The sequence below is a fragment of the Chiroxiphia lanceolata genome, chromosome 1 (genome assembly GCF_009829145.1).
Source record: "Chiroxiphia lanceolata isolate bChiLan1 chromosome 1, bChiLan1.pri, whole genome shotgun sequence".
Lineage (NCBI taxonomy): Eukaryota > Metazoa > Chordata > Aves > Passeriformes > Pipridae > Chiroxiphia > Chiroxiphia lanceolata.
This window is the reverse complement of record NC_045637.1, coordinates 72,362,428-72,381,658: the sequence shown is the minus strand read 5'-3', so window position 1 is coordinate 72,381,658 and position 19,231 is coordinate 72,362,428. Positions and strand designations below refer to the sequence as shown.

Sequence of the window (19,231 nt, the reverse complement as noted above, 5' to 3'; positions counted from 1 at the left end):
GTAGGGAAGATGGGACCTCTAGATCACATCTAGGATTCGGGGCATTACTATTATTCCTTTACTTCAGGCTTAAAATTTTACACAATAGTTATTTGTAACATTAACCAAAACAAACATCTGAAAGTTCCTAGTGAACTGAAATGAACTTGAGTAAAATATGAAGGACTCAGTAATAAATATCCTATTTTATATAAATATCTATTCAGCATAAGACTGCAGCATAAAATCACTAGACCAATTTAGACAAGAATACAAGTCATCAACTATGTGAAAACTGTAAGCAACAACAGAAGAAGACATAAATCATGAAAAGAATTTAAGCAAAATACTGAATACTATAAAAAGAACGCATTAGCAATGCCAGGAGAACTAAAAGCAGACCTGAAGAAACACATATACAAGACTTGTTTTTAGGTAAAAAAAACCCAGAATTCACTGAAGAAAGAAATTAAAATATCAGAGGAGGGGATTAGAAAAGAAGATAGACGGAATGGTAAAGCATACAATTACAGGGATGCTTCTCCAGTGTATTTACTTGAGAGACCAGGAGAAATATGCCATCTGACACACCAATTTGTGTATGCACAAATTCAGTACTCTGAATGATTTTGTGACCAGTGAGGCGGAAGCATTTAGTAATTTAACACAATTGAAAACTATCAAGTCTCCACAACTAGATGGAATTTCTGCTAAGGTTTCACAAAGGAGGCTACGGAAAAAATATGCAGGGCAGTGAAAAGCAGCGTAGAGCAATTGTGAGGCTATAGTGGGTTAAGAGAACTAATTTACAGAAAAAACAGGCCAAATATTGTACATTTTATTTGTTGTCCTTATGCAGGTATTTATAAGATAGATCTCTAATCCAACATCATAGTGGAGTTTTGTTTGAGTTAGGATGTCTACTGGATTTGATAAGGATCTAAACTCATGATTTGCATGCCAGAGTTACACTCTAATCTAGTAGCTATAGCAAAGCATGAAGGTGGCTTCTTGGATTCTCCTACTGAGATTATTCCACTGATAAAATTAAATACATTTTCAGAGGACAGGAAAGGAGCAGAAATTGATTTAGTCAATACCCTGCCTTCATGCTGTCACAAACAAAAAATCCATTTTCGATATGGTTTACTAAGTTCAGAAGATTGATCAGAGCAAGAGTGAAAAGCACAGAAAGGCTTGTTCTTCCACTGAAAAGCACAGAGAAAGTAAGTAAAAGGAAAAAAGAGGCATCAATTTACTTGAGTGAGCTGACTCGCCCAAGCTCTCCTGCATTGATCTTGAAAAATATTTTCTCTTGCTCTCTATGTATAAAAGAACCTCGTGAAGGAAGATCCACTTGTGCCCCATGCTGCTCCTGTTCACTGAGTTGATGGAAAACTGCAAGTGCCCTTCACCAGAGTAGATTTTAAACCCTAAATATGCAAAGTATTACCTCTGCTTTACATCAGCTGTGTATTTGTCTCCTCTGGAAAATTACACAAAAAGAAAACATGATCTGATCTATTTTTGTTCCTAGTAACTAATAAACAGGTACCATATTGCTTATGTTACTTCGTGTCTCCAGATGACCCTTTCAAAACTCCATAGTCTTCCTCCAGCTTTTATGATTGTGGCAGGTGTGTACTTTCTAATTGGAGTTTCAGGACCAAAAATTTCAGATGTATCACTTCCTCTCATCCTTTGACCTTCTAATGTTTTTATTTTTCCGTACATATTTTCTTGCCAGGTTGAAGCTGGCACCTTGTGGTTCATTGCTACACACCCTCACGGGTAAAGCAGAATGAGGTGTTTTATAGAGGAGTTTGTTTAGCTCTGTCCAAAGGAAATATGTCTGCATATACTTCTGTTAATTTATTATAATTTTTACATACGAAGAGTTTAATCAAGAAAACACAACACTACCTTATACAGTTAACTGAGACTAGACAGTTTTAAATCCATTTGCTTCTCTTACCTCCATATGTTTTCATGTTCATTCTGCTGAATAAATGTGTTGTTGAGACAGTATGTTGGAAACTTTCAGCTCATGCATCACTCATCCAATTATTTAACAGAAAATATTAGCCTGGGAGTGATCCTGGAACAAGAAAATGTGTAGTCTAAATATCAAATCCCATGCTGAATTTAGAGGTCAAACAGCCTCATAAAATGATATTTTTAATTCAAATTAAAGCATATTTTTTTTTCAAGACTTGAGAAATAATGCACAATTTTTTTTGTTGGGCATTCACAGGCAGACTTTGTCATCTTCCATAAAACACTGAGAAGGAATGAATGTAAAAGGGGACCTAAGCCTCTAAATTGCTTAATTTTATACACAAGCTCCTTTTTTATATAAGACCTGATCTTCTGTGTGTTATTTGCTTTGTATCTTGGGAGTAAAAGATGATTGGGAGGAAGTGGGATATTGCATATATTCATGCAATATCTTTTGTTTGAGGACTGTGACATTTCATTATGGGCTGGCAAGAACTGGAGTAATACATATTGCAGCTCAGATGAGGTCTCCTTAAGTTCATATAGAAGAGGTAAATATTTTCCAGGCACAGTGTCTGAGATTGTCAGAATTTAACAAATGTTCCCTTGAGCAAGAGGCCAAGCGGGATGTTGAACTGTGCCAAGAACCTAACTTTATGTACAGCTCTCAACCTCTAGACACAATGGTCATGTATTTTCTCCTGAGGCAAAGCAACATTATTTTGTGGATAGATGTCTTTTATTATTATAAAACTTAGATTTATGAATTTTAATATTAAACAAAGCAATGTTTTCAAGAGAATTGATCTCAAAATAAGCAAATATGTTGTCATTTAACCATATGCTTAATGGTATGCTACTTATAATTGTAATGATTGTTTGCCAAGCATAGTTTCAAATAAAGAAAGAAATGCACACATGGTTTTCTTATTTATGTGCATTAAAATGCATACAGAATGTTTAGAAATGCAAATCCTTTAAATCAACTACTTGACGAAATCAGGCTTTGTTCCAAGTTGTTGTAATAGAGTCTCTTGCATATAAATAAAAGATTATGTTAGAGAGAGAGAATAAGTCATCTGTATAACAGCAGTCAAGAACTGAGTCTGAAAAGGGTGAAAACACAGGGCTTTTGTAGTACTGAGGAGACAGAAGGGTTGGAGAACTAAATTGTCTGCAATTATTTCTGTGGCTGATTGTACAGTAGCAGCAAGATTATGTTGATGCATTTGCCCTATTATAGTGACTTAGAGGGAATTTGCTCTTTTTAATACCTCACCACCAGAAGTCAGCATTGCATTATTTTGATTTATAGCATTATTAGTACAGTTTATATTTCAGTGCCCCTTCTTAATCCTTCCATTCATAGTGTTTTACCAGTTTCTCTGATATTTCAGCAGTATCTTCAGAAAATCAGTTTTCTAAGGGAATTGATGTTAAACCAAAGTTAACTGTGGTTTATAATCATCAAAACATACAAACATGGGGGCATATAGATATGTGGTCCTGTGATGGAAAGCTTGGCTCTTATTGTGATGGAGTTACTATTTTTCTTTGAAATTCAGAAGGGCATCACAATTGTATCAAAGTCTCAATAACTATGAATCTGTGGTGACCATCTCCCATGATGAGAGGGAGATTTGAAGAAGCCTATAAAGAAAGACTCAGGAAAAATATGAGAAAATAATAAATGGGAGAGTTGTTCACATCTAGGAGAACATATTTGAACTTGAGCTTGGAAGCAGAATTCATGGGGATTAATTTTTCATTCCTTCAGGTTTGGGATTGATATGAAAAGCAGAGGTAAGGCCCTATGAGGACAGTGATCAAAAACACATAACAAGTACCTAATTGTGAATAAAACATTCCTCACATTACAACTGGGAAAAGAACTGCACTAAATTGCACCAAAGGATCATGTCCCTCTGTTCCCTGTTTCTAACAGTGCTTATGAGCATCTCATGGAGAAAAAGTAAGATTAGGCAGACGTTCTTTATTTAATAGTCCTTTAGACTGCTTATCTCATTGTTATCTGTATCTATACAGTACTTATCAATAATTTATTTCTGTGAACTTGAGCCTGCATATTCTCTCTCTAACATCTCTCTCATGAAGCATTTCCTCTTTCTGTTGGATTTGAACCTGGCTGCTGGCTTCTTCTCAGTTCTTGTCCTTGGACAAGTATACTTATTCATTCTCAGCTAGATTTTCCTTTTTCCACTCTTATATTTCTTAGATTTTTAACATTGGTGTTAAAGCATGCATTTTGGTCCACTTTGCATGCTATTTAAATAGCACTCCTATTTTTTATAGGTCTATTTCTTAACCTTCACAAGTCAGACAATTTGAATGGCCTTCTCTGTAAAAGACACTCTTTTATACATCTTAGCTTTTCCCCAACCCTTCGGTTTAAGAGTTCACTAACAAGTTTCGTAAAAGGCTAGCAGTCTGGTTCACTTAGAGTTCAAATTAGATACATCCTTCCTTTTTGGCCTTCATCTGCTCCAGAAGCATTCTATGTGAACCATCAATGGGCAATTAATCTCCGGTAAGAAATTTGTTTACAAAATACATTCTCTAAATATATATTTAAACCAAAAACAGGAGAAAAAAATTTTAAATATAGTGGAATATAGAAATTTCAGAGTACTTGAAAAAAATGCTTTTACTACTTTTTAGATATTTTGCATAATATTTCAAAATTTATTAAGAAAATTAACCTATCCTTTATCTAACTACTTCACAAAACAGTTGTGACAATTTTTCAGTAAGATCAAGACTCACTGTAATTGCAACCTCAGTTCTCTCAAAAAACATTTGAGAATGTGAGAGTTAAAAAGATTCACTGTGGTATTTACTGCCATTTTCATTATACACGGTATAGTCTTGCTCTCATGAAACATCTAAATAATATGTTAGATAAAAATTCTGCCTTTTTAAGAATTATATGTTCTAACAATAAAAAGAAGTATTTTATTTGTATTCAGTCATGCCAATATTGAAACAGAATTTCAATGAACTGTTACTGAATAGCCTTCTTTTTATGGGAGAAGCCCATCTTGCATCAAAGCTAGAGAAATGTCACCTTAGAGATCACTCGCCCAGTTTGACAGTGAGATGGAGTATAGAGAAAGTGCCAGCTAAATGTTTTGCTCACCCTTTTACTGGTAACATTTTTTTCCATCTTTAATGAATTTGCAAAACTATATCGGGTCTTCTGTTGGGTCATGTCTCAGAAATTAATGGTTAGTTTTTTTGACTTTAAAAAAAAGCCCACAACAAACAAAACCCCAAAATAACAAAGTTGAAACTGAACCAGGTTTCAACATTTCTCTCTCTTTAACAATACTGTTAATTGTATTATTTTCATTGTCTAATCAAGTTAGTACCAGGAATCTAGTTTTTTGAGGCTATAAATGATGAAGAGAAAAAAAATCTCTTCTAGGTTATTACTTAGATTAGGAGTGGAACATTGTCTGATTAACCACTCAAGCCTATTGCTCTTGTCTACAGAGGCATTGAAATGAATGCTGATGTTAGAAGTATAAAGCCAATAACCATACATTCACAGCAGTTTCTCAAGTGTTGTTTGCTCTTCGACCTGTATTTGCACTAATAACAGCAATATTTGGAACAAAAAAAATGGCAGGATGTGAAGAGTGTTTGAAGTTAGGAAATGTGCTTTTGTATGTGAAATGAGCACTTCTGGGTAGGGAAATCAATTGCTGAGAGGTAATAAACAAGGAAACCAATAAGAAGGATTTGTTTTTGCTTTTCAAAAGAGGATTGCAATTAAAAGTAAATAATCTTTAATTTTATTACAGAACTACAATGAAAACAGATAATCCTTGCATCTATTAGATAGGATTTATTAATATCTTGTTATCTTACTACACTCTAATTTCCCTCTAACAATTATCTTCTCTTGTCTGAAAAATCTTTCCCTCAGTATGCTTTAGTGGTTATTCAGGCATCTATAGGATTGTTCCCATGTAAACAATACATGCTCTCAGCTTTTTTTTTTTAAGAATTAATATAAAATCACAGGAGTGTATAAATAAAAGTTAACAACATGTCTAAATATTCTTTATATCATATGGTGATACTCTTAGAGAAACTAATATAAACATGACACTACAAACCTGAGGTAAAATACACACTACATGTAAATTCTAAAAAAAAAAAAAGGCATCTAAACTGATATGTAATAAAGTGTTTATTAACAGAATGTAAATAATAAATAATTCTGTTAAAATAAGCAGAATTTCTCTCCAGTTTGATAATTCTTATGACCCCAACTTTTTATCCTGCTCTTCCCAAGTCTTTCAAGGAACTTGCTTGATCAATATTTTTCTTTTCAGAACAGTGAAATCTGATATTTGGAAAATGTGCAGCACAACCCTACTCTTCAGTACTACAAAACAATAAATCATTTATCCAAGAATCCAAAAATATTTTGTTTCTTTCTAATTCCAATTAATTATACTTTGATATAAATTTTTCTTTGACAGAATCAAGCTGCATTTCACATTTTATTATATAAATAGACAACTTGTAGAACAAATCCTCAAAAATTTTTGTAGTTTATGTATATTATATTGCTTGTTATATGCGTGGTCAAAAGGGCACAACTTGCAATAATCCTTTCCATGACTGTTTGGAATAATAATTGAAAATTATTGTAATTTTTAATTGAATATTTTATCTCTCTACTTTAAAAAAAAAAAAAAGATTTCCTACTCCCCTGAACTGCTCACTTGTTTTCCTTCTGATTTCCTCTTGGCTTTGGTATACAGTAAGTATATGACAGAAGATGAGATAGTTCAGCTATAATAATATTTTTATTATCAAATCCATTTGCCATTTTTCTCTGCAGTAATATTTGAAAAGGGATATAATTTTACAAAGTAAACTAAAATGTTATTAAGAGTAGATATCATCACTTTCATAGAGCTCCACTCATTGCTGAAATCATAAAAATAATAACTATACTTTCTCTTAAAGTATTCTGCTCTGTGAACTGTATACAAAATAATTGTCTGTTGCTTTGAGCCCATGAGATCTAAAATCCTTATAACATTTGCATAATTGATGACATTATAAGAATCATAAAACATTGCTTTTTGAAAACAAGAACAATACAGATGCAGTTGCTATTACTTGTCTTGCAGTTTTGGTGGGGAAACATATTTTTAGATTAAAGAAACAACTTTTCGCTATAGTCATTGGACAATGGGGAGCAAGGCTTTAATAAAAGTATTCACATGCCATGGCAAATGACCTAATTTAAAACATAGCTCTTGAGTGAAGTCACATTCCAGTGATGACTAAAGTATTTTCTGAGTGGGAATTTGTGACCCGTGAGTTTTGCAATGCATTATCATATCTTATCTGAGTTCCGGAAGTAGAGTCAATAAACAAGGTCCTATTGTATTTACAACTACTTGAGACTTTTTCCTTATGTGATATGAACAGATGTTTCACCTTTTCCAGACAAAAGATCAAGACTTATTATGAAGAGACTTGTAGGAACTGGAAGGCAGAAGAGAAAAAATTGTGGATCCAGAAACTGAAACTTTTAATTCACTGAGAGAGTTATTAGACAGGATTTTTTGTTGCTACTCCTAGCAAAAAGATTTCCATCAATTGAAGACTGATAAAAGACCCTGCCTAAGTGACTTGGAAGTGTTCAAGGTACTGCCCATTAGGCTGTGAAGTCTACACAATGCAAAGAAATTCAGATCCCATTAAAAGGAAAACACCATTAATATAGACTCTCTTAAATAAGGAATAGGTTAATAGATTTACCAGATCACAGATCTATTTGGAATTAAAGTGTATTGTCAAGATTGAAGTGCTGTAGTGACACTGATCACCACAAACTTAGTATCTCTGAGTCCTGCTCCCTTATGCTATACAACTGTGACCAAAGGACAGTCCCTCATGAGAACCTAGGAACAAATATGGTTCAGGTGCTTCATGGGTTCATTGTTTGTCTGTTCCTATACAATAGTTTTAAAATTCAAAAGCCTTAAAATGTGTTTTAAACAGCCACTCCTACTCAGAAAAATATGCTTCCCTGTGAAGGAGCAAGATCCAGGACGGGAACAGTTCCAGGCATGGAGGAAGATATACAGCAATTGACAGGACTTTATTATACGGACTTTACAGTTTTTATGTGCTTATAAATATACACATTGTATGTTGCCCCTATATTTATATTTCCCGGGTGTGCCCAGGCATGCCTGCTTCCCGGCTCCCTGCTTCCCCACTTCCCTGTCTGATTGGCTGGAGAAGCTGCAGAGAGGAGACAGCCACCATTCGCCCTTTCCTTCCCCTGCTTCTCCCACTTTCCTCCCCCTTTTGCCTGTGTCCCTATCCCAATTTGTTCCCCCGTTTGTCTGTCTCATGCTCCACCCCATGTTCTGGTCCTTTACCCGCCTAAACTGATAAAAAATCCCGTGCATGGGAATAAACCATTCCATCTGCACCCCTGCCTTGTCTCCGGACCCATCTGTGCTGTGTCACGGCCCCATCCCCCCTCGGACCGTGGCACTTCCTTTATACTTCCTCAACTGAATTTGTATCATAAACAACCTTCTTATGCCATAAAGAACAGGTTTTCTGTTAACGGAGGTAAGTTTTCTCTGGGTTGTAGTTCTAGAGAATGTACATCTTACCTCTTAAAGAAGCATATATCCTTGAGGTTTTGTGCTCATTTCCAAGAAAACTGCGTGTCAGCTGTCCCTGGATGATAGACAACCATGTAAATAAAGCATTAATATAACTCTTGCAAAGAAAATATTGCAAGAAACTGAGATTTAAAAGAAAATATTGCAAGAATCTGAGAATTACAATAATTTGCTTGGATATTTATACTGACTGCATTGCTAATCTGTAGTTTTCAAAGGTGGGTGAGGAATACCTGTGTTTAACAGAAGTGGGATCAGCACAATGAAATTCCTTGTATGAAAATCACAGAAAGTTCATATGGACTGGAATAGCCATGGAATGGTATGAGAGACAAGATCTCTATCCATCATAGGTGATTTCCTTATGGTCACTTGAGTAGTCTGGCACAGAACCAGAGAGAACCTCTTGGTTTCCCATCTGATAATCTATTTTTGAACTGAAGAAGGGTGTTTCCCATAGTTCTTTATTTGAAAGTCATTATAATATGATGTGGATATGTTTCATTGACAATAGGTATAATGAACATGATACTGGATGACAAAATCACTGTTCCTAATAATGAACTGACAGTGACACTTGAACTTCAGCTGAAATTTTGGGTTTGGTCTGATACAAAATGGAAGTGAGGAAGTAGAAGAAATCCAGCCTAATAGGAAATGAAGCAAAATGTTTAGGTAGCAGAACAAATATTACCAAAAGAAAAAATTGCTTATTTTGTTCCGTCAAGCTGAAGATCCTCCTACTCTGGTGATACAATGTTTTGTAAAGGGCAAATGACAAGAGCAAGCCAAAGCTGAATTAGTTTTATATACAATATTACTTCTTGGAGTAAAACCCAAACCTATTAGGCAGCAAACTTAGGAGGAAAATGTATGTGGAAAGAAAGAGACAGTACCACTGGGCCTTGTATTTTATCTTATTACTTTCATTAAATCATTAAGGTGTCCGTCATGATTACCACTGATGGATGATTATCTGGAATGCAGATGGGTTGAAGACATAAACATTTTTAGCATTCCTAAGTAGGATACAGGTTGGCTCCCCCCCAGATTTTTTCCCTTGTAATTAGTTTGTGTCCCTGGTAATCATGTCTTTTGGACTAAAAATTGATTTACAATCCTACCTTCAAGCATGTCTTTACCCTGATAGCAGTAACTAATAACAATGGGCAAGAGACCCAGATACAGGATGCTATTTTGCACACTTGAAAACTATTTATTTTTTCTCCATTTCTGTGAGTGCATGGGGACAAAAAGCACTCTGTTCTGATAGGCTCACAATATTTTTTACATTAAACCTTTTGCATTGCGTTGTACTAGCAATGCCATCTATTCTGAAATGCCTAACTAATGTTCAATAAAGTTATATTTCATTGTAATTCTATTTCCTGTCACACTCTTTATCTCAATAAACAACTCTTCATCCTGTCTCTGGACATTGGAGGCCTAGTCACATTGCCAAAAGAAGCACCAATGATGAGAATGCCATTCAGCAAGTATTTACATTTTTATCTCTCATTAAATAAAAAGTCTCATAGAAAGATTTGAGTGTAGCTGCAACTGCCACATGTGATATCTCTTAAAATATGATAAATCGGCAGTTTTACCTGAGCTTCCTAACAGTTTGGAGTGAACAACTAGAGGAAGGCCTTGTTTTCTTACGATTTACATCACATTCATAGGTAAAATGTGTGTACTGTAATCTCTTTCACTGAGGTTTAAGATAAAGGCAGTTTCAGAAGCCAGTGCTTAACATTTTAGATCAAGTTACTGCTTTTCTGACTAATCTGCTCGACATTGCAGTGGACAATGTAGGAGAGTGTACGTTGTCACTTTCTGTGCCTGGGTGCCTGAGGGGTGCAGGCTCAATGTTAGTTCACTTCCCTTTCTCCTAAATATTTTATGAATTTCTGCTGTACGATAACCACTGTGGCCATTCAGTGTATAGTGGGGATTTCTTAGGCATATATGTCTCCACCATGCTCTGCCTTACAAAGCTTTGCTGACTCTGAATTCTACTAGTTTCTCAGGTCTTGCACAGAATGCATTTGTAAGGAAAATGTATCCCCTACGGCTTGCAGTCTCCCCCACCGGTGTTAACACTTCGAATTGTTTCCTAATTGCAGAAAACTGTAGTTGATTAATAATTAAATATTTTCAGGTGGAATCTTTGTTCACCCATGAGGTGTTCAGTCCTTAGAAATGTGTGAATTGCCTATTTCCTAAATATTGGTTGAAAGTGTTTAGGAGAAGAAGTGAAGATAAATATCACAGACATTTGAAATTGCATGGGGAATTGCAGGCAGGGAAAATGAACCTTACAAATGGCATACTTGATTGAGATGCTGGAGGCCCTTTTTAAGTCATTATGCTGTATCATTCTTCCATTTAGTGTAATTTATTCTCTCTCTCTTGAATCTTTGCAGATAGATTTATTAAGATATTGTAACTATTCTAAAATAGGTACACATTCATCTGCAGTAAAATTGCATTTGCCATACAGTAGTCCAGGTACTTGATATAAATGACATAGTCCTTCTGGTTTTTATTGCACACAACCCAAGGAATTTGTAGTGTTGCTGTGGTAATTCTAAACCTGGAGTTTTATTTTTTGGTTTGAATTTTTGTTTAAATTATTTTTTTTTAACCATTTTATAAAAACTTGTTCTTTAAAATTTCCCCATACAGAGTTTTCTGTAAAACAGAAGTGGAAAGCAGTCAGTAATTATATGACTGTAATTGCAGGTAGTAGTTTAAATTTTAGAACAGATTAGTTACTAATAAACTTACAGCATCATGTCAATTTTTTGAATATCCTGTTAAGTTGCTAATCAATACCCTGTTTTAGTCTCAAGGTGTCTTAAAATGCAAACAGTAAGTCATCTTTGTCTAGTTTTGTCTTTGAAGGGATGGAAACCTCATCCAAACACATACCCAATTCAGAATGTAAAAAAGTAATATCCTATCTTAACTCAGTCTATGGTGAAAATATCTTCTAGGGAGTATAGAGTCAGTAGAGACCTATGATCAATAGTGGAGTAGTTAATGATGTTGACATTTTACTTTTTCTGAAGAGACTTTTAATAAAATATATGTAAAATACTTTAGGGAACCTGATACATCAACAAGTTACATATTTATTGCCAGCTAATGTAGGAAATGTGCTATTTATTGAGTCATCAGGCCCATTTTTCTAAACATTTTAGAATTTCTACACTGAAAAAGAATGACATGCATTCAGCAACTGTCTCCTCCCATTATATGCAAGACTATTCATAGCACTAGTTTAGATATTCCTTGCTAAGCTTTCAGATTTTCAGTAATAATATTGTATATCCACATCAAAATTGTATATCCACACTGTTATTCTTGCAATGTATAAAACTATTGTATACATTTTCTTAGAACTAAGTATCCTGAATGTATCAACTCTGTCAATCCTCCCTCATTTTACTGTATACAAAAGAGTTATAGCACTAACAAGTTCTTCTACCTTTACAGTTATAGCTGCTGGTAACTGTTATGGTTTGGCTGGAAAGACACCAGAGTCTCTTGACTAGCACCATGTTTCTATAGTGGTCCCAGTTTTCTTCAAGATGTCAAGATATTCTGCATCATAAACATCATCTTTAACAAGTCTTTCATCATATCTCATAAATGTACAGACTGTAACAATAAACTTCAGACAAAACCTGTGAAAAACATGTAAAAATATATCACTGTCCTATTAACTTTCTCATCACTGACTTGCTATTTAAGTAATGTTCTTTTACTGTGCCAGTAGCGAATATACTCCCTTCTCGAAAATGATTAGCTGTTTAATAGCAGCTTGCTACCTTTATTTTGTATTAAGCCCTTTTTGTTTGTTAAAGTATCTCAGAGATAGAAAATGAAAGGTTATTTCTGAAATATCTTTAAGTACCTTTCCCTAGACCTGAGTGAACTCTTGCAAATTAACTAAAAATGGTGTTCAAATTCAGGCTGTATATCTGTGGATTTTTCTGTAATTTTCTTGTATCTTCAATGTCTTCTTAAATATAATTTAGAATAAAACTATACTCCTGTTTATAATGACTGAAAAGTTGGGATTTATGCCAATGTTAATTTTAGAACAGCAGAAGTCTAAACAGCAAGATAATGGAAGATCAAAGGACTTGTATAATTATTTTATCTTTCAAAAATACTGATGCAATACTTTCCCTTCTCCTGATTTTTTTTTTCAGTTCTGTTTTGGTTATGCAAACATAGCACTTCCCACCTGGCCTGAAACAAAACCTCCATGCTTGAAGCCATGACAATGCTGAGTAAAGCAGAAGGGTCCCTCCATGACTCTCTGTATTTCTGCCTCAACCCATTTGCCTGGTCTATCTTGCACTTCAGCTACTTTGTGAAGTTTTTATCTACAATATAGAAATTTCATCAACCAAATTATCTTTCAGAAAATCACCTTGAGGCAGTTTCAATAGCTTTAGTTAAGATTTATGGTTTCTCTACTATATCTTCAAAATAAGTAAATAGTTTGGCTTGAGATGTATTCTTTATTATTGTGTTAGTTATCACACATTCCTTTCTTTTTTCCAAATGGTCACAAATTGCTCTAAAATTTTGCCAGATGTATTGAATTGGGTAGATTTTATTCAATCAAATAATGACATATTTATGGCCTTAGTTAGTTGACCCAGAATTATAGATGAGAACAAAAGTAAACTTCTCATCCTTGCCAGCAAATTAGTCTGTTTTTTCGGATTTTCCTACTGATCTTAGCATGTCCACATAAGGAGAAGTTTAGGCACATGCAAGAGTGTAGATTTAGTATTCTTTTCCTGGTAGAAATACAGCAACATTCTTCAGTGCAGAATTTGCTCTAAATGTACTGCAGTTTGAGCAGATCTAGGTAGCTCAAACTATAGTTGTGTGTCAACACAGAGACAAGGATAGAAAGCAAAGACCTCAAATTCACTGGTAGTAATCAGCAAATTCCCACTTCTTTCCTTCCTCAGGAGCAAGGATGTGCCTATTCAGAGGCATCCGTACGCTCCTCTTCTCAGTTGCCACTCTATTACACATTTGCTAGTTTGGCAATAACATTCCCATAACTGATGTAAGACTGGAATAAGAGAATGCTGGAGATGATTGTCCTGTGCTTTAAATACAGCAACAAAATCACAGTCTATGTACCAGACTGACACTATTCTCTTTACTTAAACAGTTTGTTTTCCATGTTAAGGGGAATGGGTCCAAACAACCAACCAAATAAAAAAGGGGAGAGAAAAATGATCTCACAAATGCTAAACTGAAATATTTAAGATGGAAAGTTCCATCCTATAAAGGGAAAATATATGCATGAAATTTTGATAGTTACATCACTTTTGTTCCAGTTCTCAAAATAAAGTCATTCAATGCATTTGATGAGAGTCTCAAAGCCAAAAAAAATACACAAGGGAAAAGTGGAAAAATTCATGCTGATCATTATTTGTAAGTGTTATACAAAAGACTATAATGTTACTGAGATTTTCTTTTAGTCTGGAGTCTAAAGAAAGAAATCAAGACTCAGATGCTGTGATGGTCTTCAATCCTTTATCTTTGTTCAATTACAAGTAATTTTTAGAAAATGGTTCAAAAAGAGCAATGACCATGTTTCAAATAATAAAATCCTGGTTCCTTTTGAAATGCTGAAATAGTATAGTTTATGTCATATTTAGTTGTACAAAAATTCAATGTGGGACTGAAGAAATTTCAGTGTGAGTTGATGTGACAAAAATTTACTGAAGCCAAACCAGCAGGTCAGCATAAGAAACTGCAAATATCCTAGAACTTCAAAAAGAAAATAGAAATCAATTGTAATAAAAATCAACTGAAATTAAGCTGTGAATGCTTAAATCCACTGCAGTTTAAAGAACTTGTGTCCTCTGAAAAGTACTGTCTGGAGCTGAGCATAGAAAAGTGGACCAAAGTGTTGCCTTCTCAGAAATTTTCTCTTATTTTGAGTGTATTTTTGGGAGGAGGCACACATCTGTCTGGTTAGGCCAAAAAAAATAAATTGTTCTGAATAGGAGTATGTGTTTGCACAGTGCTTATTTGTGCTTCTCATATAAAGTTCTCTTATTGTTGCCAGCTTGTGTAAAGAAATACAAAGCATTTTTTAAAATACCAATAAAAGCACCCTGTCATTTCTCCAAGAAAGTGTTGTGTTTCCTTTTAAATAAGAAATTGTCTGATCTATCTGAAAATGAACATCATTGAACATTTCTACAAAACAGAACATTAGTTTTCAAATAGATCTATCTTTCTCTGACATTTCTCCTTTCCTCTTGCTAAAGGCTCTATTACTTCGGAATTTATCCAGTGCACTGTGTCTTCTTAGATTTGCCCATTAACTTCAGTATTATTATTCTTGCAACTGTTTCTGATATCGGTTGTGCCAAGATTTCAGAGCAGTCCAACTGTGTGGCCACAGAGGTTTCTCCCCTGGTGATTTTAATTAGCATAAGTTGTATTAGAGTGTGATTTTTATTTTTGTGAATATCAAATGTGGGTCTTCTGGAATAACTTGTTCTCTTTCTTGAATATTCAGTTTCTAATTTTTGATGCCATACCTTCTGGGTTTCCTAAGTGAAACCCTGGCTGGCATTTTAAGTGATGGCTTCTTTCTCCATAGAACCATAGAAAACCTCAAGTTGGAAGGGACTTCAGATGGTCTCTGGTACAATTTGTTCAAAGCAAGGGCAGTTGTGAGATCAGACCAGCTCAGGGTTTTACTCTCCCTTCCCTCACTGACATAATTATTGCAATAGATTTCAGTAATTTTATTATTTTTATTTTCCAGGGAACCTTAATATAATTTTTGGTTTCAAAATTTGAATATGCCTTATAATCACCTATACTGCTCCAATTGTTCAAAAATGTGAAGGTTTTAGCTAGAGGATTAATTTCTTATGGACTGTTAGCTGCGTTGGGCAGGGCACGTCTCAAGGATGAAGGACCACCGCCTCCCTAAGATCTTGCTCTATGGTTCTCTTGCCACCTGCTGCTGCAAGAGAGGAGCCTCGAAGAAAAGATACAAGGACTCCCTGAAACAACATCTCAGCCTTGGCCATGTTGATCACCATAACTGGTCTACTCTGGCCTCCAATCGGGAGGCCTGGAGACACACCATCTATAACGCTGCTGATGCCTTTGAGAACACACACAGGATCACTCTCGAGGAGAAAAGACAACACAGAAAGAATCGTGTTTTGCAGAATTTACCACCTAAGGAGTCTTTCTGCTGTGCCTTTTGCAATCGGACATGTCTGTCTCGTATTGGCCTCATTAGCCACCAGCGTGCCTGTAATAAATGTGGATAGAGCCTTCCTAAATCTTTGTTCGCGAAGCCCAGCCATGATCATGTAAGGTTTCTAGGTGCGAGTAATCTCATCACTTGAATTGCTTTGTGCGTAACAGGAAAATTGCAAGGTACCACAGTAAAGTGACTGTAATTTGAAGTGCATGTGACTGCTCAAAACACAAAATGAAACATATAAATCAAAATTAGACACATGAATGGGCACAAAAATCTCCTGGAGTATCCTTTCTTATAAAATTACAGTAAAAAAAATTCTCATTTGTTTTTCACTAAACAAAGTTGTGCATATTTAATAAAACATAATTCCAGTCATGAGTTAAATTGCGTATTGTGATTCAGCGTAAATTATAGATGAAAAAGGTACTGTTCTCTGTAAGAAGGAGAAAGGAGGAAGAAATGACTATCTAAACCAGTTGTCAAATTACTTGTTAGTGACAAGGGTCACATTTTTATATAAGTGAATGTTTAGCCTATAACAAGTCCAGGAGTCCAGTGCATGAGTTCAAGCGAAAATCACTGGCTGGATGTTTCTCTCCTGGTCAGAAGGCATTGATTTCATGACAGTAGAGGTAACAAAGAGATGACTGAAGTCTTTCAGAGAAACGTACCATCTATGCACTTCTATACCACATAGTTCTGAAAGCTTGGGAAAAAAAAATATTTTGTCTTCTGTAGGACTTATGTGTGTGTGTGGGGGGGGGGGGGGGGGTTTGTGGTTTTCTTTTTGTTTGTTTTCCTTCTGTGCTTGAGACTGACTCCTTTATACAGAAAAGGCTTTAATTTAATTCCAAGCTATGTTACACCCCCCCTAAAATGGGTCTTGATAATGAAAGGGCTGAGCCATGTTTGCAGCTTGCCAAAATGGCATACTTGTCACTATAAAAGCTGTGCTGTGAAGTGACAAAAGAAAGTTAATATATAATATGATTTTTTAAACTGTAAAAATAATGCAAAACAAGGGCAGGGCATTTGTCAAATAAATCTGGCATGATCTAATCCTCTTTGCGCAGTGTTTAATTTTCAGGTGCTGGAGCTACGTAACAAACAAGTTAGGAGGCCCTCTACTAACACAAATTACAGTAACTGAAGGAGGCGTTAGCTCCTGCCCCTTTTGAATTGTGGGGTTTTTCTATTTATACAGTCCCTCCCTGGATCACTTACTATATGTTATAATTATTGTTTAGTAGCATTGCAGGGAGTAAACCTGCTAGAACTGAAATATGCTCATTCAATCTCTCACCTCAAGTGGTGTCTTTGATAGCTCATTTCAAAACGGGAACTGACAGCTCATCTCTTTGTCTCCCCTAATCAAATCCTTTTTTTCTTTCATAGGCTACTGTTCAGAGGAAATTGCATTTTGCCATAGTTTTGATGTTTTGCGAAGCCATGTTACAGGTAAAGGGGTAGTTGGAGGTACAGAGGCAAGGTTGTGCCCTCATAAAAAGGCAGTGTCAATTTTGTTTGTATCAAACTGAGGTCGGTAGCAGTTGCATGAGGACAAATAGAACTGAAGTTTAGCTGCTTTTAATTTTAGTTACTTAAATGTTGAGGTGTTGATAAGGCTAGCGATAACTTGTACTAAAAAGGAAACTTTGCACTGCAGATTTGAATAAAACAAAAGAAGTTAATGATGGTATTTTATCCTTGACAACCTGATTTCCTATAGCCTTGCTTCTTTTCCTACACAAATTTAGCACCCCAGAATATACATCCCAAGTTATCATTCCAACTTGAAAAATAATTACTAAAAAACAATGTAAGCCTAGTATATATATGTTTTTTTTAATGCACGGAAATGAGCCTTATATTTTAAGTATGTAAATAGGCAGTCTACATCAACCCCACACAGCTGAAGTACCACAGTTAGGTGTGTAGTCACTGTAGATGCTCTTTCTAATCAATGGGGAGAAAGTGGCTCCTGATGAAAAGCATTTATCTTAATATCTGACCTACCTTCATGGACCTGCCTCCATCTACAGACAATTGATAGTCTTGTTTCAGTAACATCCACAAAGAATATGCATGGCATAGCATATGATGACTTTGTGTCATGTTGCAGAACAGTAATTGCAGAGCAGAGGAAAGGGAGAAACTGTTTTGCAGAACCAAATATTAACCTGGAAACAAGAGGAATCCAAACTGGGCTAAAAGAATTTCAGTATTTTCACAAGTGATGTTTTCATCGCTTGTGTAGCAGTTTGATTCTGATTGTGTTTCAAAGATCTTAATGAGGATCAGTGTAGATACTAGATTGCTTTCCTCTTGGTTATGTTTATAAATCTCTGTGAAAAGCAGAATAAGGAGCTGCTGATGTTGGAACAATTATAACCTCCTTTGTGAGGACATATTGAATGCAACAGTGAAAATGAAGCAGTATATATTCTGTACTGTTTGAAACAATTTTCTTTCTCTACCTTTTCTTATTTCAAAGGAAAAAGATATCATGTCCTAAAGCAGCTGCAGCTGTGTTTTTTGTGAGTTTTGTTTGCTTTTTTTTCCTTTTACCTTAGTGCCTAAATTAATAAAAGCATTTTTAATTACTTTTTTTTGTTCTTTACAAAGTCGACTCTCATGAGGTTGAAAACAACTTTTTCAGTGTTTGTGTAACCACCAAGCCCTTTGTGCTGGGTTTATTGCAAGCTGATGCTGACTACATGTGTGATGCAATGATTTGAGTTCTCAAATCGCTGGTTTAGCATCCTTAGAAAAGGTTCTTCAGTAGGAATAACTGTAAAATAAGGCTGTGGAGATTGTGATAATTTGAGTGTATTCCCTGATTCTTTCCCACTGGTGATTAATCTTCCCTTCATTCAGCTGAATTTGAGACTGTGGAGGGAAGTAGTGATTACACTTCTCTGTATTACTAAGAAAAAAGTCATTTTCTTATCTTTAAACTGGAAAAATGAAAAGGGTGAGTTCTATACAATGCAAACCCAAACTGTTATACTTACATTTGGGAGAGAAAAATTCATAGGTTCCACTGAGATTGCAAAAGCCTTCCTCAAACTTGAAAGACGGATGCCAGTTACAGGAGTATAAGTATTATGCATTATTATTTTTAATATACTAATTACTTCTGTTTCCTTTTAAGGCATCTTCAGTATGGCCCGTGTGTGTGTGTGTGTGTGTGTGTGTGTGTGTGTGTGTGTGTGTATGTGTGTGTTTGATTTGCGATATAGAGCAAGAGTGATTCTCACTGCCAGCAGAGAAGTAGGCT

At 35.2% G+C, this 19,231-nt stretch overlaps 1 long non-coding RNA gene across 1 annotated transcript; it reads left to right on the top strand.

Annotated features, from left to right (window-relative positions):
• The first annotated feature begins 8,480 nt into the window (after nucleotides 1-8,480).
• On the top strand, nucleotides 8,481-18,166 carry LOC116792548. The gene is made up of 3 exons (XR_004359170.1): nucleotides 8,481-8,613; nucleotides 17,347-17,409; nucleotides 18,074-18,166. It is a non-coding gene; the product is annotated as an uncharacterized LOC116792548 (long non-coding RNA).
• Nucleotides 18,167-19,231: the final 1,065 nt, after the last annotated feature.